Source organism: Ictidomys tridecemlineatus, chromosome 6, assembly GCF_052094955.1.
Source record: "Ictidomys tridecemlineatus isolate mIctTri1 chromosome 6, mIctTri1.hap1, whole genome shotgun sequence".
Taxonomy (NCBI): Eukaryota; Metazoa; Chordata; class Mammalia; order Rodentia; family Sciuridae; genus Ictidomys; species Ictidomys tridecemlineatus.
This window is the reverse complement of record NC_135482.1, coordinates 28,822,343-28,846,017: the sequence shown is the minus strand read 5'-3', so window position 1 is coordinate 28,846,017 and position 23,675 is coordinate 28,822,343. Positions and strand designations below refer to the sequence as shown.

General features: G+C 36.4%; 1 long non-coding RNA gene across 1 annotated transcript; it reads right to left on the bottom strand.

Moving 5' to 3' along the window:
• Nucleotides 1-5,692: 5,692 nt before the first annotated feature.
• LOC120888609 (uncharacterized) lies at nucleotides 5,693-23,408 on the bottom strand. Its single transcript, XR_005732298.2, has 3 exons — nucleotides 23,329-23,408; nucleotides 22,712-22,762; nucleotides 5,693-7,424 (listed from the first exon to the last, which is right to left on the bottom strand). It is a non-coding gene; the product is annotated as an uncharacterized LOC120888609 (long non-coding RNA).
• Nucleotides 23,409-23,675: the final 267 nt, after the last annotated feature.

Here is a 23,675-nt window from a genome sequence, read left to right as displayed (position 1 = left end):
TTGCAAGCACTTAATAGCTACTATTTATTTCTGTTAGTTATTACCATACATTAACTTTACAGACATCCAATACTAACTTAACAGGAATTGAAATACCACAAAATATATCCTACCCTAACACTGAGAACAATTAGTTTTTTTTCAAGACTTCAGAACTATTTCAGACTCTTACTATTGTATGAGGATTCTCTAGAGGAACCGAAGCAATAGGATGTATATATAATTGGAAGAGGGAATTTACTAGATTGACTCACATGATCAGAGCCTGGATAGTTCTCTGATAATAATCTGCAGGTTAGAGAGCCAGGGAAACTAGTAGCTGCTCAGTCCAAGAAGCTGGAAACTTCAGAACAAGAGAGACCAATGACGCAGCTCCATTTCAAGGCTCTTTAGCCTGGGAGGTCTCCGGAGAATCACTACTGTGAGTCCATATTCGAAGGCTGAAGAATCTGGAGTCTGATGTCAGTGGTGATCATAGCAACAAAAATATACCCATTCAAGAAGAATCAAGCTGGGTGCGGTGGCACACACCTATAATCCCAGCGGCTCGGGAGGGTGAGGAAGAAGGATCATGAGTTAAAGCTAGCCTCAGCAAAACAGGGGTTAAACAACTCAGTGAGACCCTGTCTCTAAATAAAATACAAAATAGGGCTGGGGATGTGGCTCAGCGGTTGAGTGCCCCTGAGTTCAATCCCCGTACCCAGAAGAAGGAGGAGAAGAATCTAGCTTGTGCACATGTGGTAGCTTCCTTCTTCTTTTGCTTTCTGTTTCTTCCAGGCCTCCAACTTAGTGCATGGGCCTGCCACATTCAAAGTAGGACTCCCCCTCAACACCAGTTTCACATGACCCACATGCCATTTGTCTCTAGAAACACCTTCAGAGACCCAGAAGTATGCTTTACCAATTTTCTAAACATCTCTCTTTCCAGTCCAATTGACAACCAAGATTAATCAACGTACTGTTCCTTAACAGACTCACTATGACAGTATCAATAGCTATTTGTTCTATAGTTGAAGAAAGTATGAAAAAGTTCCACATAGAAGAATAAAAGAAGTAAATTTTTCTACTGATGTGAGAGACTCTAGTTGTCCTTTAGTATATAGTCTCCCTATTTCCATAATAAGGATCTCTAAAAATTTGGTAATCTCAAATACAGTCATATTTCCCAGACTTCTTGGAATGTAAGCAGAACTTTTTTGTACCACTTCTGAGATGCATCTTCTAAGGAAGAGGAGCTCCTCCTTGTTGCCCTTTATCCATTCTGCTGTTTTGAATATGGATGTGTTGACAGGAGCACCAGTTAAGACCACAGCACACCCAAGAGATAGTGCAGTAGAAAGTTGGAAGAAGCTGGGTCCCAATATATGTAGCACAGCAGCCCTGCCTTATCAACTTTGAGCCGCCAGCAAGGACTTGAAGAGAAAAAGAACACTTCTGTCTTGTTTAAGCCAATTATTTTGAATCTCTTTTACTCACAGCCAAACAGATTTAATGTGTAATACAGGCTTAAAAGTGTGACATCAAGCAGAAAGCATACACTGCAAGCCAATAAGCGGAAGTCCTGTGTTATAATATGGCATAACATTTGATAAAACTATCTCCTTTTATACCCACCCAACCTACTCTGAAGACCTAAATCACATGATTGAAAAATCCAAGTGAGTGCTTGCCCTTTGAATAAAGAATTATGAAAGATATTAGCTTCAATTAGAGCACAGCACTTGCAGAAATGAGAGTGAATACAATTCTGTCTAGGGTTTGCAACCTAAGTTATTGGAGAAGCCTATCAAATTTGATTTTTTTTTTTTTTGTACAGGGGTTTGAACTCAGGGGCACTCAACCACTGAGCCATATCCACAAACCATTTTAAATAAAATACACATTTTGTATTTTATTTAGAGACAGGGTCTCACTGACTTGCTTAGTGCCTCACTTTTGCTGAGGCTGGCTTTGAACTCGTGATCCTCCTGTCTCAACCTTCTGAGCCTCTGGGATTACAGGCACATGCCATGAGGGTAAATTTCAAGTCTTTTAAGAATAAAAAAGTAAATTGTTTCTGTCTGTACTCACACCAAATCCTCTTGGAAAAGAATTATAGACATGGCAGGAGATAAATCCTGTTTCCATCTTCCATCAGATAAGTTTTCTGCTAGTTTTGGGAGTCAGCCTAGCATCAAAACCCATATTCAACACACTACATTATCAACCAAGTCTATTTTCTGGATAACACAAGGAGTATGTTATAAACTGAAACATGTTTTTCCACAAATTAATTTTGATATTCTAACCTCTGTATCTCAGAAGGTGATAGAATTTGGAAATCGATTACTTAAGGAGGTTATTAAGTTAAAACGAGGTCACTAGGGTGGGCCCTAATTCAATATGACTGGTGTCTTCATGAAAAGAGATTAGGACACAGATACACACAGAGGAAAGGCTATATGAAGACACAATGAAAAAAATGCTCATCGACCAGTCAAAATGAAAAGTCTCAGGAAAAAAGAAAAAAAAAAATCACCCGGCTGACTCCTTGAACTTTTGGAATCTCTAGAACTGAAATAAATTTCTGTTGTTTAAGCCACCCAGTGTGTGTTTCTTTATTATGACAGCTATGGAAATCTAATGCAGGTAGCAGAATGGTAAGCTCAATGGTCAATATATGAAAGATCAATTCTTTAGCTTTAAAAAAGCAGTGTAAAGGAATCCTCGGCATTGCTTACTCAACAGGTTACTAACCAGAAACAAATAGACCAAACATTTAACTAACCTGGAGATGGAATTGAAACCACAGTCCTGGCTTTTCAAAGTCTGTGGTTATTCCAGCCCTAAAGTAACTCCTTGAACTCAAATCCTCCACCTTGTGGGAAGGAGGCTGGAAAATGGGGCAATTGTCCAAGGCCTACTTTAGATGAGATCATCGAGGATAATGTAAGAAGACAGCTCCTGCCAGAGAGCAGAATCAGAAACTGCCACATGTACTAAGCACAATATTTACTCTTCTACCAGAACCAGGCTTCTTCTCAATTTCAGTCCACAGGACCTGATAACTTCTACAGCCTAGTGACTGGATTCCCTTTTTTTCCAAATGGGTTTTTTTTTTTTTCTGCAGTTACTATGTTACAACTGCACTGAAGTATGTTGGGTGAGATAGGACCAGAAAAGTATAGACCTTACTAGAACTCTATTCTAACCTAATAGAAGGGATGGAGCATCACCCAGAGATCCTGAACTTTGGGCTAGTTTCAGTAACTGAAGAGGATTTTGAACCTTCTCCCTTGGGCATATTTTAAGTGTGGGAGGAGGATACACATCAATGTTTCCACCTGAATAGACCATAATAGAGACTATTGGTTGTCTCTAAATTTATTTCACTATTTCCTCATTATTAGAACTCCAAAATTTCAACAGGCTGTCTAAATTCTCAGTCTTCCCTGAAACTAAGCATAGCCAAGTGATTAAATTCTGACCAATGTGATGTAAGCAGGCACGATGTATAAAACATCTGAAATATGTTCTTAATTGTATAAAACATTTCCTTCCTTCCAGTTTCCCTGTCCTCCTTCATGGAGTCCAGATGTAAGGGCTAGTGCTTCATCTATTAGGGTGAAGGTCATGTTCCCAGTTTATAAACCTTGGTAAGGTGGAAGATTGGAAGCAACCTGTGCCTCAGATAACTGGGAACTCACCATTCCATTCTCTACAGCTATATTTTTAGATAAGAGATAATCAAGAACCTTCTTAAATTTAAATCATCCAATACCAGGGCTATGACTCCAATCCAAAACAGATATCTTGCATAAGCAATGATATTTTAGAGACCCTATTATTCACAATAGAATCTGTATTCCAACTAATGGACTGATGTATGTATCCTTCTGTTTGCAGATCATTCCATGCCAAAAAAAAAAAAAGGATAAAAATAAAGACAAAAAGCTATTAATGATTCTTAACTCTAGTTTTCCTGACTCCTTTAATACATCACATACATTCTGTTCTATGCATATAGCAAACAAGTTAAAGGAAAAAAAATCAAAAGAAACAGAGTAGGAAGTTTAAGTCAAAAATGATAGAGTTACAAAGGCTGTGTGAATGGATTAGAGGCAGGCCAGAGCGGCTCACCTCCCTGAATGCTGTCCTCATCTTTCAAAGGAAAGATGGTAAAGAAATTCAGATACGCATCCTGAATTGGACTATGCTGATTTTCCCAGTTAACCAGGTCCATCATTATCCAAAAATGATTTTAAAGTAGCATGATGACTTTCAAAAATTTTTAATATGGTTCTGGGAAAAGGAGAGGGAAATGGTGTCTCCTTTGAAAGTGCTCTTAGTGCAAACATGAGCACAAAGAGGACTGTGGTTCTTTCCCATGTGCTGCCTGTTTCTATCAATGGGAACTGTTGTTGATAAAACCTCCGCCATCATCATCTTCTATCTTTTAATGAAACTGTTAGCTTATACAATGCTTAGAAAACTATCTTGGGGCTGTGCATGCTTGTGTGCTCTTTCCTCACCCCACTCCCAGCCACGAGTAGCTTCCTTCCATGATGTTCTGCCTCACCACAGACTCAAAGCAATGGAGTCAACCAACCATGAACTAAAACCTCATCTAGAAAAAGAAAGAAAGAAAGAAAAAGGAAGGAAAAAAAAACTGGTTTTGGAATATAGGAGCAATTGTTACAATAAATAAAATGTGCCCTCAACCATATTAGATTTTCATAATCATTTTCTCAGACCCACTAGCAAAAGAATTTTGAAGGGCATGTTTGGCCCAGCTATTTGGTAATAGTAACTACATAAATCAATGGGTGTTTAGATATGAAATTACAAAGATATTGGTTAGAGAGAGAGATAAGCATGAAGTCTTTTTAGAAGAAATTATTCAGAAGTCACTCCATTGGTCCAAATGAATATACTTCTTCCTGCTGTATTAATGACATTTATTTTTTCCCTGTGGCTGCAAGGCTGGTCACAGGCAATTTTAAATCTTTTACACATTATAATTCTTCACTTAATGGGGTAAAGAACACATGGTTTTGGTCACCTGTTAAAAATGTGACATGGAGTGTAAATTCATTTATTTGAACCTTAATATTGAAGGACCTTCTTAAATTTAAATCATCCAATACCAGGCTATGACTCCAATCCAAAACAGACATGCCCTGAAGAGTTAAGAGACCTTTTTTCAAAGACAAAGAAGGCTTCTAACCTGCTCACAATTAGCCATTACATGCTACCAGGAGCCATTTAATTGGGACTGCCACTCTCAATTAACCAACAACAAGTGAATAGAAGAGTAAATAATCAAAATTAGATACACATGTTACAAATTATTTCCATTACGGATTAAAACAAAATTGTATGTTGAGCTTTGGTTTTTCTTTCTTTTATAGTTCCAAGAAGTTATATAAATTAAACTATCACATGAGCAGAGCTCAAACAATATTTTCCTTCCATGTGTGAAAGAAGTGCATGCACGTTAGCTCCTTCAATGCTTCAGTTATGATAGTCCCTCTGACCCCAGTGTTTGTTCTGCAGTAGTGATCAGAATTCCACCTAAGGTCCTCAAGAATAACCAGGTAAGACACCAGCTACCAATATATTTTAAATTTAATTTTAATTGTACAAGTAGTGTAAAAATACATTTTCATAAAAATTAGAATATTTAAATTAAAGATTATGTTTCATTTGACCATTAAAAACAAAGAATAACAAAGTGAGACCTTTTGTGATAAAAACAGGGCTCACTTTTTTTTCCTCACTGAGAATAATAAAAGTGTTTAACCCATGAGACAAAATTGTCTTCTTGTTTACTTAAAAACAAGAGTATTCAGTTTCTTTGTTATGATTCACAAAGTTTCTAATTGATAACCCCTTAAAGAGTATTTGGAGTGATGAAAGGGGCTAGAAGGGAATATCTATATACAATGATGATACATTGAACTAAAAAGATCTTTGGTTTATATCTTCATTTAGAGTTGGTTTAAATAGCCATTCCCCAGAACCACAGTTGCAATTTGAATTTCCCATATCTAGCAGCTTTAAATTTTATATTTAAATGTGTGTGTTTAAATATGTATATTTAAATGTACATATATATTTAAATAGATTATTTTTAAATTTTATATTGTGCCAAGACTTTGATACAAATTGAACATGAATTTTATTAGCAAATATTATCCTGTTCCATAGTTTTCCTTTGTAGTAAAAGAACTGCAAGAATACAGATATATTTGGAAACTGTAATTTATGTTCTCATAAACATCGTCCGACTCTTTCTGAATTCTATAGAGACAATCATCTTATTGTGGTTGAGCTTCTGGTGGTTTCAAAATCACAAGACACTAATGGGAAACTGTTTCATGGAGTATGGAGATACCATAATATACAGCTGACCCAAAAGTTAAATCACTTTCCATAGCTGGTCTTATGGACTTATTAAGAGCATTATGAATTTGAGTCTGCCATTTATGAGCAAGGTCAAACCAAGAGTTCATGCCTTTTTTAAGCAGAGAGACTATATGTAGATCAGTAGTCTAAAGACTTTCTGTAAAAGACAGATAGTAGTTATATTAAGGTTTGTAGGGAATAAGGTCACTGTTGCAACTACTTGACTCTGCCTTTGTAGTAATAACAGCCATAGGCAGGTAGGAGAATAACAAATGAGCCTGGCTGTATTCCAATAAAACTTTTTACTAAAACAGATAAGGAGGTCAAACTTAGCCCTAGGGGGTCATCATTTGCCAATCTCTCTTTTACCTCTTAAACCTCTGTTACTCTTCTATCACTTTTCACCTTCATTTCACCATCCCAGAAAATAGACTTTGATGTTCAGCTGCATGAGTTTAGAGTCAAGGGGAATGATCTAGAATCATGTGGGGAAACTTGATAAAAATACTGATTCACATGTCCTACCCCCAAATATTTATTTAGTAAAATTATATGAGTCCCAGAAATGAGAACTTTTTTAAAGCTGATTTTGATTTAAAAATCAGAATTGTGATTCTCTGTTCTAGGTAACTGCCCAGCTCTTTGGATAACTCTAACATTAGGAATATCATCTACTATGTCAGGATCATTGATGTTAGCTGCTACAATAGCAAGTCCCAATTTAGTAGTTTATCTCTGTGAAAAATGTATTTCTGTGTCACCTGCCCCATCCAAACTATACAAAGAGCAGATGTTCAACAAATGGTTGACCATCAATTATACTCTGAGCAGCTCTGGAATAAAGAGGTCACAAATCCAAACTAATACTTACACCTATCCTTTTGCAAAGGTTAGTCTCTTAAATTCTAGAATGCACTAGATTTTTTTAATAAAGTACGTCTTTTTTTTAATTAACCTTTAATTAACCAGAAGTTCATTGTGAAATTGTAGCTGTTGTGATCCATGGCTTCTAAATTGAATACACACCGATAGATGCCCTGGCAAAAGAAAGAAAGAAAAATAGCAATTAGTAGATTCAAGAATTGTCCTGATATTTGAGGTGAGAAAGGTTGAATGTTGGTTTGTTTAACTAATACTGTGCATGATCATAATACACTATGTTAGAAGATTAAGAAGAAACACAGATGTTGCCAGCTCTACCCAACATCCCAAACAGCCCATTCTTCGTGCTCATAAGTTGGAGAAAATACTTGAATGGTAGGCATCAGCTTGATATTGAAAGACACAGATAGAATTTCAAAATTTATAGTCCTAAAATAAAATGGAAAGAAGAGGACAAGGAGATCTCTTCCAACAAAAAGGAAAAATAATGTTATGATGTTACAGATTTATAAGCACTCTTTTTTTTTCTTGGTACCAAGAATTAAAACCCAGTGGTGTTTAACCCCTGAGCCACATCCCCAGTCCTTTTTATTCCTTTTTATTTTTCACTTTGAGACAGGGTCTCATTAAGTTGCTTAGGGTCTTGTAGTAAGGCCCTAAGTTGCTGAGGCTGGCCTTGAACTTGTGATCTTCTTGCCTCAGCCTCCCAAGTTGCTGGGATTACAGGTGTACACCATCATGCCCAGCTGATTTATGACCTTTTAAGAGAGAAAATAAGTAGATAGAAATAAATTCAGGTGTTCTATGGCACGGTAGGATGAAGATAATTAAAAATAATACATTATAGATCTCAAAATGGTTAGATTTGAGGATATGTTCACCACAAAGAAATAATAAAGACTTAAGATGATTATTTGTTACTTATCCTGATCTATAATTCCCCAGATATACAAATCAAAACACCATCTTTACCACATAAATATGTGCAAATATTATGTCAATAAAAATAAAATTAAATAATACAAATAATTGGGAGAATATATAGGTTTCTACTAAAGTAGGGCAGATCTTAACTAGATATTTGAAGCAAGAAGTATTTAGGAAGGTTGGTGGCCTTTTGAACACAGAAACTAAGATACCACATAAAACTATTAATTGAGGAAGACTTATCCTTCTGGGGGTAAAAAAAAGAAGTACTCACAAAAATCATGATTTCATTTACAAATGATGAGATGTGGTCTACATTTGTCCATATACATGATCTGCTTTTTCAAAATCAAAAATTAAAATGCCAATAAAAAGGGCGGGGGGGGGGGGGGTTGTCTGACCTCCAGTGCATAGCCCTTACTCAATATAAACTGTAATCCTAAGTATTGCACAAGAATGGTTTCTTTAACAGAACTGTGTGTGATAAACAAGTCAGCTTACTATTTAGGTCCTGCCTCTTAACCTTTCATCTCAGGCCTGTATCTGGGTCCCTTATTTATCAACCTGATAACTCCCATACGACAGTTTATCTTTTAGTTGATGTAGCCATCACCCTCTTTCTGAGTAATCAGCCACCTTTGAGAAAGCATCAAACATTTGTTCGGCCAACTTGGTAGTATTTGACTGTTTCACCATCCCCAAAGGATCTAGCTCATGGTCAACTGTAGATATGACAAGGTTGTCTATAATAATTTTAACTGCTATATTCATCATTCCATTGCTGAAAACTCCTTTATAACTGCACAAACACACAAACTCGGACAAATAAACCACCTTGGTAAATATAATGGAATTATCTCCAATCCACTCACCAGGGAACTATATGTTACAAAAAACTGTTATGATACCATGGCCCTCAGCCAGCAGCTTCCTCAGAATCTTCAATTCTTGTCTTTTAAAGAAAATAAAACAAGATTTCCGGAATATTAAGCTTGGAAGAATATTTTTTATTTGTATGATAAGAGAGGGATTTGGGGAAGGATGGGGCTTGTACCTCCTTGAGAACATTTACATGCCTATAGATTCTATATCTCACAATTACAGCAAGTTTATATATAAAATTTCTTTCCAATAGATAATAGGTCAATAACCTATCCATAGATAGGGATTTGAAATGTGAGCAACTATCTAGTAAAAGTTTTTTCAAATTAAATTGCTTATTAAGAGTAATTTAATATGTTTATCAAAGAGAAACCAGGAATTTATAATTCATGTATCAAAAAAAAACAAAAATAAGGGGCTAGGTTCTATCTCAGCAGTAGAGTGCTTGCCTTGCACACATGAGGCACAGGGTTCAATCCTCAGCACCACATAAAAATAAATAAAATAAATATATTTTTTAAAAAAACAAGAATATCATAATTATATAGTATAAAGATATTAGTTGTTGATTAAAATATATTAAAACACATGCCCTTTCTCCTATTTTCAAGTTCAACAGGAAGATATTGAGATTTTTTTTTTTTTACCATTTACTTAAAGTCACTGGGTTCATAAGTCACAGACATTTAGAACAGAAGTGATCTTGAAGGATTATCTAAAAACAACTTTGTTTTACAAATTAAGAAGCAAATATCCAGAAAGGTTAAAAGACTTATGAAATGAACAAAATTCAGGCAAGACTCTTTTGCAGGTTCATTTACTATGTCCCCCATTTTCCAGTTGCAAATCAATGGCAACTCTGGAGAATCAGTAACTAGGAAGTTGAAAGACAGATGTTTCTACGCACTCCTAAAGGAAACAAGGATTGACGGCTTTCAAATAACCCACCTGTTCCTCAGAAGTGGATGAATGATAACTTTTTGTTCATCTGTTGAAATCTGGTTACCATAAAAATAACAAATATTTTCCATGCAATCCCTAACTCATTCTTGTTAACAGTGACGAATGACTCATTGAGAAATGACTTTGGACAGTTTCCGATTGCCTGGTAGATTTTTATGACTGACTATTACTGGGTCAAGGAACAGCCATCCGTAACCCTTTGGGGCCGTTATTGGGTATAAACTCTGTGGCAACTGCACTTGCTACATCATTCATCTAATTGTTTCAAGTATAATGCCAGGGAGACCAAAGTTAACATGCTCACAGTGTGCTTCATCCCAGGCAGGGGACAGAAATACCTGCCCTTGTCTGCCATGAGGGTCATATAATAGAACATGTAGATGGATGGGAACAAAACATTGCCAATATTGCAATACTGCAGCATAGTTCCAAAAGCATGACAAGGGCCCCTCACATTTTATTTCTGTATATAAAAGTCTACATGTGTACTTCTACAGAAAGATATAGAATTTTTATAATATTTTAGAGCTTGTGTGTCATTTTCCTAGGTGAGAAAAGAGACATGGAGAATCTAAAACATTTACTTTTTTTTTTTTTTTTTGTATGTGGAACCCGGGCCGCACGCATGCCAGGCGTGCACACTACCGCTTGAGCCACATCCCCAGCCCAACCATCAAAACTCAAAAGAAAAAAAATCTACTTCTCTCAACACATATTCAGTGTTACTTTCATTAGACTCATAGTTTCATCTCTGCCAGGTGTGTGTTCAAATAATCTTGCATGATGGCAATATTAGTTTCCTAATTGTATTTTAATCTGATTCTTATCTTTTCCTAAAGATAATCCTAAAGATTCTCATGCAAAAAGTACCATGTGGCTCACCACTATAACTTTCCTTTTTCTCTTCACTAAAACACTACTTTAAAACAGAGCAATAGGGGCTGGGATTGTGGTTCAGTGGTAGAGTGCTTGCCTCACATATGTGAGGTACTGGGTTCAATCCTCAGCACCACATAAAAATAAATAAAGATATTTTAAAAAACAGAGTAACAATGCATTTCTATGTCTAATTGTATTAATAATGTCTGAGTCAAAAAAAAACTCATTTTGTCAGGCTGGAGAGATTATTAAGGATATAAGTTTAGTTTGCTTTTATATGTTTAAAAGTTGATCTCCTAATGATTGCCTTGTGAAACATTGCTTGTGCTCCCACTTTGAAAATTATTATGGGGTCTTTCTAAGGAAGAAGGATGGCTTGAATTTAAGATTAGCCTTGAGTTAAAAAGGAAAAGTCAAGAGATAAGATCAAAGGCAGAATGGCCCTTCAGGGCATCAGGTTCTCTGAAGAATTTGTTCTCTTCCCAAACATCAGTTAGAATAAAGCCAGATTTGTGCAGATCTTTACTTAGTCAGATATAATCAAAGCTTCCCATTCCATATAAGTGGGACAAGAATTTCCACAAATTGATAAGGATGGTCTATTTCAACAGAAGGTCAAAGGAATCCTTTACAGAAGTTCATTAGTACTTCTGAGGGTAAAGTTTTCTTTTTCATTTATAGAAAGTAAGTAGTTAAAACTAAACTGCTGAAAAACAACGTCCTACTGAGTCACAAAGCTAAGAACATCTATAGTCACTGTCCTAATATAAAATTTTTTTTGAAGTTATACGTGTACTGATTCACAACTTCCCACACGCAGAGGAGATAAGGAGATGAGGAGGAGAAAGGAGTATCCGCCTCTTCCAGTTAACTAAAAAAATGTATGAAACAAAAAAATAAAAATCATACGATTGCTTGAGAAACGTGGGAACAGTTGGACTCTTTATATTTACAGAAATTAAGATGCTCCCAATTAAATATATTTTTGAATGAGTCATTTATTGGGTAGGGGAAGTCAGCTTTGTGGAGCAAAGAAAGTCCTCCCTCTGATTTCGTATTTTTAAAAATCATACAAACAAATGCAAACTGAACTACACAATGAAAGATCATCCCACATGATGAGCTAAAGTTACAAACTATGAACCAAAGAAATGAATGACAACTGACACAGAGACTCAGCTGTGATGAACAAGCCCTGACACATACATTGGTCAGTTTTGTGAGTACTTTGCTCTTTCCTTTACAGGGCACAATTTATCTAGAAGGCCAGGAAAGGGACTGACATTTAGTTAGGTTCCTACTTGCTGTGCCAGAGGCTTTTCTACATGCTAGACACCTTTGAACATTGGTGTAATACAGCAATGTATATGTCTCCCCATATTGTACAGATAAGAGAGGCCTACACAAGGAAAGGGGAATCAACATATACCATACAACTCCATGCATTCATTCGACAAGTAAATATTAATTAATTGATTAAGGCCACTGGAATATCATTCTTGCTTAAAACTGAAATGACAAAGCTAATATGCCTTTGAGATACCAAGATTACAGGAAGTACAAAATACCCCTTTTAGTTTACCAGCTACAACTAAATTATGGATCATTCAAGTAACATAGAATCTACATTTCAGCGTGATATCATCCCACATTCTGCACTGTTACAACAACCATTAGCAATATACAGCCATTTAATTTAGACTTACAGTTTTGAAAAATTCAGTAAAGCTAAAATTTTAGTTCCTCAGTCACTACCTTTCAGGGGTTCAATGGCTACATGTGGCAAGTGGCTACTGTATTGGGCACTCCATCATTGTAGAATATTCTAGTGGACTACCCTGTTGGATTGTAAAGACTCTAAATTAAGAAAGGAATTTAACATATAATCTTGTTCCAGAATTTTTTGGAGGAAAAAAAAAACTGTGTTTATATAGCACTTCATGAATGTTTCAAACGCTAAAAAAGATTATTGTCTGCTCCATGATAAAACTGTTCCCCTACTGTGGTCAAGAATGTGAAATCTAGGGCTGGGTTTGTGGCTTAGTGGTAGAGCACTTGCCTCACATCTGTGAGGCACTGGGTTCAATTCTCAGCACCACATATAAGTAAGTGAATAAAATAAAGAAAATAAAGGTCCATGAACAAAAAAAAAAATAAAATAAAAGGATGTGAAATCTAGAAAGGTTAAATTCCTAGCAAAAAAAAAAAAAAAAAAAAAACCCCAGGGCAAAGAGGACAATCCCTGGATCCTGTTCCAGCATTTTTAGGGCATAGAGCAAACACACTTGGAAGCCAACATGGCTTGAATCCCAGTTCTGATAGATACCAGTTGGGACATGGAACAAGTATTTAATTTTTCTAGGCTTCAATTTCATCATCTGAAAAACTGGGATTATTAATGACAATCCTGCAGAAAGTAGCATTAACCACCAGACATTGAACTTGGTCAACTATCCCAGCATTACAGCAGCCCTCCTCCTGAACACAGAACCAGATTTTTCTTTTTAATCTTAATAAAAAAATTTTTTTCAGTGTTATTTTCTACAAATAGAATCAACAGACGTGGTTCACAATTTAGAAAGCTGATTTTTGAGTACATTGGCATTTCCAACTGTTATATATACTCTTATCCCAGCTGCTATATTTGTGCTACCTCAGAATTGTCAAGATTAAATGGAAATTTCAACAGCACATAAAATATGACTCATAGACATACAATAAACACAAGTTCCTCTTTACCTGCCTTTTATACCCTAATATCCTGTGAGACTTCCCATTATGTATCTGTGGCACCTTATAATCCAGGAAGCCTAGATTCTGTCCCAAATAGGTAAATGACTCAGCAAGCTCATTTATAATGCTATGCTAACATACAGTTCTCATAAGACTATATATGTTATAAGGAAAGCAATGGGAATATAAGATTAGATATTCAGAATTTCATCTTACAAAAAGCCTTGGCTATAATTAATCACACATTGCTTATTCAGGTAATGGAAAGATATATTCTAAAATGTTTCTTCTATTTTGCTTAGAATATCTTCACAGGACAGTTCTCAGGCAGATATCCCTTATATTAGATATAAGATACTAAACTGACACTAAACTTGATTTCCATACTTTCAATCAATGATTTATATTTTAGGACAGCTCTAAATTTGGAGGACAACTCTATTTTAATTAACTTTGATTTTTAAAAGTATATTTGCACTGTATAGATCCTCAAAAGGTCCTGAAACAAAATACTAAACAAAATACTAAACAAAACAAAAATTATAAAACAACAGTCCAATCTCAAAAAAAGTAGATGCTTTCACCATCTTCTGATTGGTGCTTACACTATTTTGACCTGAGAATAAGCTAAGAGATGTGAATCCTAAAATATCTGACAAAATATTACCCATGGATTGCTAACACTTTGCTCATTAGAACCTTTATACATTTCACTGGAATCTCATACCAACCCTGTAATGCCTGAATTGGGGCAGGTATTATTCCATGTTTAAAAGTGAGAAACTTGAAAATCCAAGAGATTACATGACACAAATTATTATAAACCCAGGACTAGAATTCAAGTAGTTTGATTCCTCTTCTGAAGGCTTGTCTATTATCCAATTCACCAAATTAAGAGAAGCTATCATAAGAATGGTACCCGTAGTTCATCTTTTAGATCAAAACTAGTGTATAGAGAATAGCCACAGGGACTAAACTAGAGACAGACAGTAAGCCTACCATAGACACCAGAGAAGCCCACAGGGGCCCAAAGGCAGCAAGAAGACATTGAATCAAATGAAGTTGGCTAGCTCCTTATCTCTGAGCTCCAAGATCACTGCTGTTATCTTCTGCAGTTTTATTAATCAATGAAAATAGATAGAGACAGAATTCATATTGAGTTCACAGATGGCACAAATTTGGAAGGAATGGCAAGAATGCTGGGGAACGAAATCAGCATTTAAAAAATTCCCAATGAGTCCTAAGCCAAATCTAACAAAAAGTTTTAGTGAACTAAATATGACATCCTACTATTATGAGCTGGACTGTGACTCCTCAAAACTCAAATATTGAGGGGTTGGGCAAGTATCTCAATGACAGAACACATGTTGAGCATGTGTGAGACCCTGGGTTCAATCCCCTGCACCCCCCCAAAAAATGTACACATTGAAACCTTAATCCTCAATACCTCTGAATATGACTTTATTAGAGATAGGGCCTTTGTAAAGGTGATACAGTTAAAAATGAAGCCATTAGAGTGGCCTCTTAGTCATCTGATTGGTGTCACTATAAGAAGAGGAAATTTGGATACACAGGCATGAGGGTTGCACAAATGTAGAGCTCACACAGAAGAAAGACCATGGGAGGAACCAGCAAGAAGGTGGCCACCTACAAGACAAGCAGAAACCAACCTTACTGACATCTTGATCTCGAATTTCCAGCCTCCAAAATCATGATAGAATAAAAATCTGTTGTGTAAATCCATGGTATTTTGTATGGCAGCCATAGAAAACTAACATGCCTGCATTTTAAACACAAGCAAACAAATAAAAAATCTGTTGAGTTTAAGATAGACAATATTATGCTCAGCAACTGGGGATGACAAGAGAGAGGGAGAGGCTTCGATTAACAGTATGTTCTATAAAAGTCCATCCTGTATTTAACTACAAAAAAAAAAAAAAAAAAAAACCAGGTGCAATGGCTGTGCCTGCAATCCCAGTGGCTCAGGAAGCTGAGATGGGAGAATCACAGATTCAAAGCCAGCCTCAGTAACGGCAAGGCACTAAGAACTCAGCGAGACCCTGTCTCTAAATAAAATACAAAATAGAGCTGGGATTTGAGCTGGGATTTGGCTCAATGGTTGAGTATCCCTGAGTTCAATTCCTGATACAAAAAAAAAAAAAAGAAAAAGATTAGTACAATTCTAATTTTTGAGGTAACAAAGTATTTGGAGTCAGAGCTGTGTCATTTTCTAGTTGTTTGACCTTGAGCAGGTCATCCCCTCTGTACCTCAGTGTCCTCATCAGTAAAATGTAAATAATATGTTTTGAGAGGACCCCAAGAGAACATGAACAGCAAGTGCTTAGCACATATTGGACAGGGAGAAAATAAAAAGGCTCGCTCTTTTAGTACTAGTATCTTCTTAACTAACACTATCATAGGATAAGAGTCTCATTGTGCTTGTGGATGGTCAAATCACACTTGAGTTTATTTGGTTCTTCAAACCCCACTTTGAAAACATGGTAACAAAATAACAACAAGCACCAAAAGGAACAACTGCTCAGAGAATGAACAAGTGCAATTTATTTGAGTATCTGCACTGTTGTCAAGTTCTGTATTTTGCCACTTGATCTAATTTTCACAACTCCCCTTTAAATTCCATGTCACTATCAACATGTTACAAATGCGGAAACTGAAACTGAAACACATACAGCCAGAAAGTGGTTGAGCCAGGATTCAAAGCTGGATGTGTCTGACTCCAAATGATTTTCTTTTCCCCTTCCTGTACGCTCCGAGGAAGGAGATTAGAAACAACATTTAAGAAGAAAAATGAAGGGGATATTAAGAGCGCTCATAAGAACACAGAATTGATTTTCAGTGTTGTAAAGTCTGTTACCAAGAAGATGGATTTGGTTTAGAGTAACCAGTAAATCAAACCAAGTAGTAGAAGTTACGGGAGCAAGAACACACGTCAACACAGCATGTTCTAATATAGAATATGTTCCTTCAAGAACATCCATATAACCCCTTGGCAGTAATATTGCAGAAGCTATACTCAAGTATCAGTCATGTGTGATAGGTGATGCTTGGGATTGCTCCCAGACCTAAGGCAATGTATGATTCTCTATCCATACATCAAGGATGTGTAGGCCATAGGAATACTGAAAGAGGTAGTGGTCTAACAATTTCCAGTTAATTCTACAAAAATCAGTGACCAGCAAGAAAATATACTGGTTAGCCAACCACAGGGACTAAAAAGCACATCTCTAGTCCTAGAGGAACTGGAGTTCCCAGACAGGGAAAGGGAGCACCGTTCAGAGTTCTGGCCAGTGGGTTACAAATCTTAGGAAGGGGAAGGTCCTATATGAAGCAGGGTGGTTTAGTGGTTCACAATAGGGAATAATGTAGATCCAAATTCCTGTCCCACCACTCACCAGCTGTGTGTCATTGGCCAAGTTATACAGAGAATGCTCAGTAAACGTTGGTTCACATTATTTTTATTCCTGAGGATAGATTTCATCCCAAGAAATGGGGTAAAGCCAAAGCCTGGCATAAATTATCCTTTCTCCAGAAAGCTAAACATAAATAAATTAATTAAAGATATTGTATATAATCTCAGAAGATTATAACAATATAGAAATAAGGACTTTGAGAACCCATGGAACCTTCTACTTTTAAACCAGAAAATAATGGAAAAAAAAAAACTATACTTCTGAAAAACTGGTACCTACTGAAGAAAGAATTAAGCTTAAATTGTGGTTAAACTTTCCTGCCATGATTCTTCCATCATGTAAAGCAATTTACACGTGCAGTTCAATTCAAAGTTCATTTGTGGGTAAGGTGCAAGGGTTAATGTGGGATCCCAAGTCATACTGTCTCTGTTCAAATTCCATTTGGACCATTATTAGCTGGATGATTTTGCCAAGTGAGTGGAGACCTCTAAACCCTCCTTCCCCCATCAGGGAAACGCAGATGATCGTAGTTCGTGCGGCAGAAGGTCAGTGTGAAGGTAGAGAAAGCACAGCAGGGCCTGCTACATAGCAGGAGTTACCTGTGATGACAACTCTAATAGCCAGGCATCATGATAGTCAAAGGAGACACTGGGATAAGCCAGGCCTGGTTCCAGACTCCAGAGGGGCTTCCAGGCTGGTACACTAGACAGTCAAAAGCAGAATTCCAGCAAAATGTCTTAAGTGCCAAAATGGCTTAACCCATGACTGTGTACAATAGGGCCTAGAGGAACAGGTAGCTAATTCAACTTGGAAAGCCTTTGGGAGGAGGACCTATCTGAACAAAATCTTCAAGAAAAAGTAGATGGCAAAATTCTAGTAAAATGTTTGGAATCTTTAAGTTAAAAAAGATTTCACACAAAATATTAGCAAATAAAATTATTTCTGAATGACCTAGCTGATAGCAGCAGCAGCTGCAGCAGCAATAGAATAAGGAGCTAGAAAATTAAAAGAATTCGTTCAGGTCAGTTAAAGCATGACAATCATTTTCTTCAATGTAGAGTGAGTTGGTTGTTACTTAGTGGTTTTTGTTTTTGTTTGTTTGTTTTGGGGGGGGTTAGTTGTAGTTGTATACAATATCTTTAATTAATTTATTTATTTTTATGGGATGCTGAGGATCGAACCCAGGGCCTCACCTGTGCTAGGTGAGCACTCTACCGCTGAGCCACAACCCTAACCCCTTATTGCCCAATGTTTTATATTGACCTATTCAATTGACAAGAATAATCCAGAGAATTAAAGAAGAAAAAAGCCACTTGCAAACAGATGCTGAAGAATACATCTTGGAGAATATGAGAAAGGGAAAAAATATACAAAAGAAACTAGCTTCTAAATGGAAAAATATGAAGTAGCTAAATTAAATGCTTCCTATGACACTGCCAATAAACTGGATTCTCTTTCAGGGCAGGGGATGTTTCTTATCCTCTTCATGGCCCCCAGCTCCTAATGCACTAGTTGGCAATAAATGTTTGATTAATTAACACGTAAACAAAGAGTTGAATGACTGCCTTTTTAAAAAATGGAGAGTAATAAATCATCTTTGAAATGAACATAACAATAAATGTCAAAGTTTCTGAGTGCTTAGTATATGCTAAATGTTGCACTAACACTACATAGAGAGTATCACAATTTTGTCATCTGAAGTTAGTCCATTTATTCCACTTTGCATATCTGTTCACTGATTTGACAAATATTCATTGGGCACTAATACTCTCCAGGCAGTGTTCTGGAAGCTGTGGAGTAGTGAACAAGAAACACTAAGCACTTGCTTTCATGGAGGTTGTGTTCTGATAAGGGAGACAAATAGTAAATACAGTCAACCCTTTGTATCTGCAAGGGATTGGTACCATGGATACCAGAATTTACGGATGCTCAAGTTCTTTATTTACATATAGCTACATACATCTCCCATATGCTCTGTCATCTCTAGATTACTTATAATATCCACAACAATATAAATGGTTGTTATACTGTATTATTCAGGGAATAATGACAAAGACATCATACCATTTTTCTCAAGTACTTTTCACTGTGGTTGTTTGAATCTATATATGAGGAACCCATAAATGTGGAGGGCCAACTGTAATAGAGTATAATATTATAATATGATATAAAGTTACATAGTATAACATACTATCAATACTGTAAACTCTGATATTGTTTCATGATATTGCGTTCCTCAGGAAACAGAAGTATCCTCATGAAATGGAAATTTGGACATAGACTGGCATACCCACAGACAAAAGACTTATGTGAAGACAAAGGGTGAGGGTAACCAGCTACAAGCCAGGAAGAAAATCCTCAGCAGAAACAACCCTGCTAACACATTGAGCTTACACTTTTAGACTCCAGAACTGTGAGGAAATAAATGTCTTTGGTTTGAACTACCTTGTGTGGGCTACTTGTCATAGCAGCCCTAGCAAACTAATACAGCTATCACAGCTGAGGGTAACTAGCAAAGGCATCACGTACATGACATAAACATAAACTTGGGGTGAGGACCATCACTAACAACAGAGGATGCACATTGGTATTTTAAGTAATTTTCCTGGTAAAGGCAGGGGGTGGGGGGAGTTACTTTCTTAATAGAGCTGACTCGATCATTGGTTTTTCCCTTGTCATGTGACTAAACAAGGCCAAGGGCCACTCCTGCCATCGTATTGTTGTTCACTCATGCTTACGTTATTAGGCTTTTTTTTAATCTCAAGTTTCTCCGCCAGGGTCATTTCTCAAGGTACTTGTCTAGTTAGTGAGCATTCATTCAGTTAAAACAAGATAATATAATCTGCAAATCCACTTACTAGGCTCTAGTTCAAAAGTCTGAAGCAAACAAAAGAGTGGAAATAATGCCCCCCTCCCCACCTCCACTTTGTGAAACTCCATTCTCCTCTCAGGGAAATTTCCACACTGTTCAAAATACAAAGCAATCTGACACACAGACCAAGAAAGGGTGCTGAGCAGTGCCGGCCGGCCCCAATCCTTTCTATAGGTCCTGGTAAGATTAATTCCCTTCATACATTATTAGGCAAAAATAAATAATAGTTCTAGTGTTTTCTTTCCAGACCCCAGCTGATCGTCTGTAACTAAGTTCTGGGATGCAAGAACCCCTAGCTTGGAAACCAGTCTACTTGAATAAACAAAGAGAACAGCTGTTTTTTGAATTACTTCTTAGACAAAAGCCATCTCTGCCCTTGTTCTATTATGTGTAGAATTATCAAGGCCCTGTGTGACCTGCCACTCGCTGAAATGCTTCTTAAACATTAAATGCCAGCCCTCACACTCCTTATCCAAGGGCATTCTGCGGTCGTACTACCTAGAACTGCCCTGCAGCATGCCCTTCTCTAGCAGGGACAAAATTGTGAAATCACTCAGCATTCCCTAAAGGAAATCGAGGGTCCAGTGTGATTCTTTGGTATTTGAATCTCTGAGTTCAACCCAGAGCATGTACGGTTTAGAAGCAATGTAATTGAATTTCCTTTCACCAGTCTGTCTGTGCTGTTGTCTGTCACTCATCAAAGCCAATGTCTTTGTGAAGGGTTTGGGGAACCACATCTTAATGTCATTGAGCAGATAACATATTAACTGCTAATTGACACAGGAAAATGCTCCAGGATCGTGTTCTTGTCTTTGTTAAGGGATGTTAAGTGAATTATTATCTGCCAGGGTCATTTTTCTTGCAGTTTTCAGTGAGGTTATAATCTGAATTCCCATGGCCCCTCATGTGTTGGTAAAGGTCATGTTTTCTCTGATTTGTGGTAAAATTGGTTTTATTATTAAATTATAATAATATCCAGTGATTTTTAAACTGATTTTCCCTTGGGGTGATGGTATTTTTATCTTAATAATACCAACAAGACTTCCCTTGGGGGTATTTTTTTTGGGGGGGAAGTCTTAGAATTTTTAAAAAGTATCATAATTTTTTTTTAAAAAGTTTAAATGCTTAGTTCTAAACTACTTATATTTGTTAAAATAGTCTTTCAGTTTTTTTCATATATGATAACATTATATACATTCATATATAATGTTAAAGATTATGTGTGCATTATCTTGTTTTCAGGTTTTTTTCACTTATAAATATGTTAGGTAAATATCGGTCCATTCAACTAAATGAACTTAGGTGTCTTTTAGTTCACCATCTTTAAGATAGGGTGAATAATGTCTACCTGTCATGATTATTTCGTGGATTAAATTATGTTAACATAGAAGGAATCGCCAAACAAAACAAGGGAAATGTGGTTAAATCTGAGTTTAACGTGAACATATTGATGGAGTCCACACAATTGTAATTTTCAATAATAAACCCCTCCATGTTATTTTAAGAGTTTTCTTAATTTATTATTAAACATTGTTAGTATATTCATAAATTGCATCCCATATGCTTCTGAAAAAAATAAGCAACTAAAATTTTCCACATCTCTTATTAATCTATTGATAAATACAGGAAGAAAAATAGATGTATACAATGTCTTACCTTTTGAAATTACTGTATTAATAGATATTATCCACACGTTATAGATGAGAAAAAAAATTGAACTTCACAAAGGTAAAAACTTGCTCTTTAGGTTATATTTAAGTCTTCACATTCCAAATATAACACTCTACTATAGCAGACTCTGAACACATTACTCACCAAAAATAATTTGAGGTTTTTCTCATTGTTATTTATTTTGGAGATTCTAATAGGTTTGCAAAGATGCCATAATTTCTTTTAATGCGCATTTTGTTATTTGCAAGGTAGCCTCTGATATTTACCATATGTGAGCTATGGTTTTCTATTATGAGTTTTCTATTATATGAACTGTCTATTTACACCTTTGAATAGACAGAAAGTATCTCTCACCACATCATCTTTGCCTGCTCCTTTGCCCTTATAACAAACAAAAATCCTTTTTCATTCCTTGTCATGCTATAATCCCCCAATTAAATAAACTTGCTGGAAAAGACCTTTTCCGTAAAGCCAAGGTATGCAACCAAACTCATGAGAACTCACACCACTATTAATCTTTACTGTACTCTGAATTCCACAGATCAGCAATCCTGAGTTTCAGCTCCTTAGAAAGCAGGATGCTTCTATCTAATACAGACTCTGCTAAAGTCCACCATGTTAGTCCCATTTCTAAACATTTTGGCACTGCTCTGGGTACCCAAACAGGTTTCCCACGTGTCTTTCAGAAAGGGGATTTCCTAAAACCGCAGCTGACCTCCACCACCCCAGACTGCCTCCACTCCCAGGGTCTGTCTAGAGCCCATGTGGCCTTTGAGATTGGAGGAGGGAGGAGGGTGGTGTGTTCCCTGGGGCATTCATTCCATACTCTGTCTCAGGGAGGGACTTTTCATTGTTTGCTCCCAACCTCTAAGCCCTGCCAAATTCAGCATTAAAGCAGTTAGGCACAGTGATGTTTCCGAAGGGAAAGAAGAAACAACCCTATTAAGAAAATCTTTTTTTAAACTTCTGACCTTATTAAATATTGAAGAGAACAAAAACTGTTGACAGTTTTAAGCATGTTGAGTACAATAATTAATTCTGGAGCTAAGTCTTGGCTGTCTAACTTAAATGATTTGGTCATTACCTTTTGGAAAGGCCAATATGAACAACAGGGTTTTCAGTAATTCACTGAAGCCTGGAAGGAAACAAAAAATTATTTTAGCAATAGACACTAGCCTTGTAGACCAAGACATTCCTGCCTATAATTGTACCTTTCTAGCAAAATACTAATAGCAGTGATAAACTATTTCTTAATTAATATTGATTTACTTAATCTCTTATCATATACTGACATATATATATATATATATGTGTGTGTGTGTGTGTGTGTGTGTGTATACACATACACACATTCTTATCTGGTTGCAATAGGAAGTTGTCATAAAAAATATTGTAAATTCCTCCAATTTTTCCATTTTTTTTTTTTTTTTTTTTTGTACCAAGCATTGAATCCAGGATCATTTAACCTACTGAGCCACATTCCCAGCCCTTATTTATTTTTTATTCAGAGACAGAGTCTCTCTAAGCTGCTTAGGGCCTTGCAAACTTGCTGAGGACAGCTTTGAACTTGCGATCCTCTTGCCTCAGCCTCCCAAGTCTCTGTGATTTCAGACATGTGCCACTGCACCTAGCTTCTCCATTTAAAAAAAACAAACAAAAAAAACAAACACTGGGGCTTTAGCTCAGTGACAGAACACTCACCTAACATGTGTGAGGCACTGGGTTCAATCCTTAGCCCTGCATAAAAATAAACAAATAAAGTAAAGGCATGCTGTCCATCTACAACTACAAAAAAAATTTTTTTAAATAAGTTTCAGCATCAAGTTAAGATCGTTTGCCTGCAGTCACAAACTAACAACCAATGAGGCAGATACAAAATCAGAAATCGATTAATTATATTGCTCCTATGTGTGAAGTCTTGTTCTAAGTAAAGGAGAAGTGTTAGATATATGTATAAATATGTATCCTTACATCCATAAAAGCTCCATCTTAGGAACGATGATTTCTTGTATGTGGTTTTCTTAATGCTTTACTTGTTTTTGCTGCTC